The sequence below is a fragment of the Triticum dicoccoides genome, chromosome 7B, assembly GCF_002162155.2.
Source record: "Triticum dicoccoides isolate Atlit2015 ecotype Zavitan chromosome 7B, WEW_v2.0, whole genome shotgun sequence".
Taxonomy (NCBI): Eukaryota; Viridiplantae; Streptophyta; class Magnoliopsida; order Poales; family Poaceae; genus Triticum; species Triticum dicoccoides.
Window position 1 is genome coordinate 561,150,245 of NC_041393.1, and position 5,697 is coordinate 561,155,941.

Sequence of the window (5,697 nt, forward strand, 5' to 3'; positions counted from 1 at the left end):
CCTCCCGACCGACTTCTTTCGCCTATATATTCCCCCGTACCCTAAAAACATCGAATATGAAGATAGATCGGGAGTTCCGCCGCCGCAAGCCTCTGTAGCCACCAAAAACCTCTCGGGAGCCTGTTCTGGCACCCTACCGGAGGGGGGATCCTTCACCGGTGGCCATCTTCATCATCCCGACGCTCTCCATGACGAGGAGGGAGTAGTTCACCCTCGAGGCTGAGGGTATGTACCAGTAGCTATGTGTTTGATCTCTATCTCTCGTGTTCCCTCTATGCCACGACCTTGATGTATCACGAGCTTTGCTATTGTAGTTGGATCTTATGATGTTTCTCCCCCTCTACTCTCTTGTGATGAATTGAGTTTCCCCTTTGAAGTTATCTTATCGGATTGAGTCTTTTATGAGAACACTTGATGTATGTCTTGCCGTGTTTATCTGTGGTGACAATGGGATATCATGTGCCTCTTGATGTATGTTTTGGTGACCAACTTGCGGGTTCCGCCCATGAACCTATGCATAGAGGTTGGCACATGTTCTTGACTCTCCGGTAGAAACTTTCGGGCACTCTTTGAAGTACTTTGTGTTGGTTGGATGAATCTGAGATTGTGTGATGCATATCGTATAATCATGCCCACGGATACTTTAGGTGACAATGGAGTATCTAGGTGACATTAGGGTTTTGGTTGATTTGTGTCTTAAGGTGTTATTCTAGTACGAACTCTTTAATAGATTGATCCGAAAGAATAACTTTGAGGTGGTTTCGTACCCTACCATAATCTCTACGTTTGTTCTCCGCTATTAGTGGCTTTGGCGTGACTCTTTGTTGCATGTTGAGGGCTTGTTATATGATCTATCTATGTTATTATTGTTGAGAGAACTTGCACTAGTGAAAGTATGAACCCTAGGCCTTGTTTCCTATCATTGCAATACTGTTTCCGCTCACTTTTACCACTTGTTACCTTGCTGTTTTTATAATTTCAGATTACAAAAATCTATATCTACTATCTATTTTGCACTTGTATCACCATCTCTTCGCCGAGCTAGTGCACCTATACAATTTACCATTGTATTGGGTGTGTTGGGGACACAAGAGATTCTTTGTTATTTGGTTGCAGGGTTGTTTGAGAGAGACCATCTTCATCCTACGCCTCCTATGGATTTATAAACCTTAGGTCATCCACTTGAGGGAAATTTGCTACTATCCTACAAACATGTGCACTTGCAGGCCCAACAACGTCTACAAGAAGAAGGTTGTGTAGTAGACATCAAGCTTTGTTCTGGCGCCGTTGCCGGGGAGGTGAGTGCTTGAAGGTGTATCTTTAGATCTCGCAATCAAATCTTTTTGTTTCTTCTTTTATCACTAGTTTAGTTTATAAAAGAAAAAAATGGAGTTAAGTTTGTCTCATACGCTTCATCTTTTTAATATCTTTCGTGAGTTTGATGGAAAGGGAAATTGTGCTCAAGTGCTAGAAGAAGAATGCTTTAAAATGCTTGGTACTACATCTTTATATGATGAGCATGATTGCAATGTTGTTAGTATGAATTCCTTGAATATCATGATGCTAATGATATGCAAAGCCACAAGCTTGGGGAAGCTATGTTTGATGAATATGATATTTTTTGTCCCCAAAGTTTTGATGAGAAAATTTATTATGATGAAAGCATGCCTCCTATTTATGATGATTATATTGATGAAAGTGGGTTTGGAAGAGTGTCAACTTTAGGAAGTAGTGATCCCACTATTTTGGAGGATGTTGAATCTTATTGTGATGAACATGAAAGTGGATTTGGAAGAGTGTCAACTTTATTTAGTGATGATTCCACTATTTCGAAAGAGGTTACAATTGATTATGAGAACAAAGTTGCTATCTATGATGATTATTGTGATGACTTGTATGCTATTAAGAATAGTGATAACCATGAAACTTGTCATCATGATTTTAGTTTTCAATTGGATTATGCCTCACATGATAATTATTTTGTTGAGTTTGCTCCCACTACTATTCATGAGAAGAAATTTGCTTATGTGGAGAGTAGTAAATTTTCTATGTTAGAAGATCATGAAAAGAATGCTTTAGGTGCTGGTTATATTGTTGAATTCATTCATGATGCTACTGAAAATTATTATGAGGGAGGAACATATGCTTGTAGGAGTTGCAATAATGTCAAGTTTCCTCTCTATGTGCTTCAATTTTTGAACTTATGCTTGTTTTACCTTCTATGCTTGTTGATTATTGTTCCCATAAGTTGTTTGCTCACAAAGTCCCTATGAATAGGACGTGGGTTAGGCTTAAATGTACTAGTCATATTCTTCATGATGCTCTCTGTATGTTTCAATTCTTATCTTTTATGTGAGCATCATTGCCATCATCATGCCTAGCTAAAAAGGCATTAAAGAAAAGCGCTTGTTGGGAGACAACCCAATATTTACCCTTACTATTTTTGTGTGTCCCTATGATTATTCTACTGTAGTAATCATGTTTTATATCTTTTGTTTCAATAAAGTGCCAAGTAGAACCTTTGGGAAGACTTGGGTGAAGTTTATGTGATCTTGCTGTGAAAAACAGAAACTTTAGCGCTCACGAGATTAGCTGCCATTTTTTACTGGAGAGTGATTTTAGGTTGATTCTTTTTGAAGATGATTAATAGACAAATTCCTCAGGTCCAAAAATTTATTTCAAAATTTTTGGGTTCCATAGGTATACGTTTGATACAGATTACTACAGACTGTTCTGTTTTTGACAGATTCTGTTTTCTATGTGTTGTTTGCTTATTTTGATGCATCTATGGCTAGTATTAAGTGGTATGAACCATAGAGAAGTTGGAATAAAGTAGGTTTAACACCAATATGAATTTATAATGAATTCATTACAGTACCTAAGTGGTGGTTTTATTTTCTTATACTAATGGAGCTTATGAGTTTTGTTTTGAGTTTTGTGTGGTTGAAGTTTTCAAGTTTTGGGTAAAGATTCAATGGACTATGGAATAAGGAGTGGAAAGAGCCTAAGCTTGGGGATGCCCAAGGCACCCCAAGGTAATATTCAAGGACAACCAAGAGCCTAAGCTTGGGGATGCCCCGGAAGGCATCCCCTCTTTCATCTTCGTTCATCGGTAACTTTACTTGGAGCTATATTTTTATTCGCCACATGATATGTGTTTTGCTTGGAGCGTCAATTTCTTTTGTTAGTTTTTGCTTGCTGTTAGTTAGAATAATGTTTTGCATCTTTAGTTTCAATAAAAGTGTCAAGGATAGCCTTTACCATGCTTATTTTGCTAGTATACATGTTGCTGTTTGAAAACAAAAAGTTTACCGCTGTTGCAAAAATTCCCTAGAAAAGTCAGAGAATGGTATAACATTGAATCTTTTTGCATATTAATATCTGATAAATTTATTACAGTGGGATGTTTAGTTCATAATTTTTGGAGTCAGGGAAGTATTGATACTCTTGCATTCTTTACAGACTGTACTGCTTTGGCAGATTGCTGTTATGGTTGCATTGTTTGCATATGTTTACTTGTTTAATGATTCTATTTCAGGATAGAACTATTAAATATGCAGAGGCATTTAGTATGAAATGTTGAATAATTATTTAAGTGATTTGTTACAGTAGAAAATGATAAGGTTTTGCGTTGGTTTATACTAACCTATCTCACGAGTTCTGGTTGAGTTTGTTGTGAATGAAGCTTTTGATAAAAAGAGAAACCATGATATGGGAGGAATTAAGGAGACACAAAAGTTCAAGCTTGGGGATGCCCAAGGCACCCCAAGATAATATTTCAATAAGTATCAAGCATCTAAGCTTGGGGATGCCCCGGTAGGCATCCCACCTTTCCTCTTCAACAACTATCGGTTAGTATCGGTTGAGCCTAAGTTTTTGCTTCTTCACATGAGTTGTGCTATCCTTGCAATGTCATTTTATTTTGTTTTGCTTGCTGTTTGAATAAGATACCAAGATCTGAATTCTTTAATGAGAGAGAGTCTTCATATAGTTGCATAATTATTTAGCTACTCATTGTTCTTCACTTATATCTTTTTGGAGTAGTTTTTCATTTACTCGTGTGCTTCACTTATATCCTATGACTAAATTGTTAAATGAGTTGATTGTCATAAATCTGAAATTATATATGTTTCATTTGCTTATCCCATGGGGAGTAATGACTTCACATCTAAGAAGTAGAGGTTGTAAATTTATTGACGGTTAGCAAGCATTGTATTAGTCATTTGAACAATTCATGAAAGAATATTGAAGGAAAGGATATTTCACATATAAATATATTATCATAGACATTTTTTGTAATTGTGAGCACTCATTAAGTATGACATGCTAAAGAGTTGATGTTGGACAAGGAAGACAACGTAATGGGTTATGTTTTCTCGCATCTCAGTTAAAGTATATTGTCATGGATCATTCAAACATGTTGAGCTTTCCTTTCCCCCTCATGCTAGCCAAAAATTCCTAGCACCAAGTAGAGATACTACTTGTGCTTCCAAATATCCTTAAACCCAGTTTTGCCATGAGAGTCCACCATACCTACCTATGGATTGAGTAAGATCCTTCAAGTAAGTTGTTATCGGTGCAAGCAAAAAAAATTGCTCTCTAAATATGCATAACTTATTAGTGCAGAGAAAATAAGCTTTGTACGAACTTGTTATGGAAGCAATAAAAGAGACGGACTGCATAATAAAGGTCCATATACAAGGGGCAATATAAAGTGACGTTCTTTCGCATTAAGATTTTGTGTATCCAACCCTAAAAGCGCATGACAACCTCTGCTTCCCTCTGCGAAGGGCCTATCTTTTACTTTATGTATTTTACTTTATGCAAGAGTCAAGGTGATCTTCACCTTTCCCTTGTTCATTTTATCCTTTGGCAAGCACTTTGTGTTAGGGTGATCCTCATATATATATCCAATTGGATGTACGTTAGCATGAACTATTATTGTTGACATCACCCAAAGGTGAATACGTTTGGAGGCAACATTACAAGCCCCAATCTTTCTCTGTGTCTGATTAAAACTTCATAACCACAAGTATTGCGTGAGTGTTAGCAATTGTAGAAGACTATATGATAGTTGAGTATGTGAACTTTGCTAAATCAAAACTCTGACATAGACTCTTCCTAAAAGTAAGATGAATTGCAATTGTTTGATGACTAATAATAAAGTTTGCTAGTTTTCAAGAAAGTTTATGGTCTATGCTTTAACTTGTGAATTGCGTGTTACTAGTTCGTGAAAAGTTTTATGAGATGAATTACTGTTATGATATATAATGATGCTAGTAAAGGTGATTGAAATTATCATTGATCAAACTTGTGCACCTCTAGCATTCACACTTCATAAATTCTTTCTTTATCATTTACCTACTCGAGGACGAGTAGGAATTAAGCTTGGGGATGTTGATACGTCTCCAACGTATCTATAATTTATGAAGAATTCATGCTATATTACTATGTGTTTTGAATGATTATGGGCTTAATTATACACTTTTATATTACTTTGGGACTAACCTATTAATCGGAGGCCCAGCCCATATTGATGTTTTATTGCGTGTTTTCGTATTTCGAGGAAAAGGAATATCAAACAGAGTCCAAACGGAATGAAACCTTTGGCAGCGTTATTTTTGGGAAGAATAGCATCCTGGAGACGTGGAGTTCAAGTGAGAAGATACTCGAGGACTCCATGAGATAGGAGCCCCC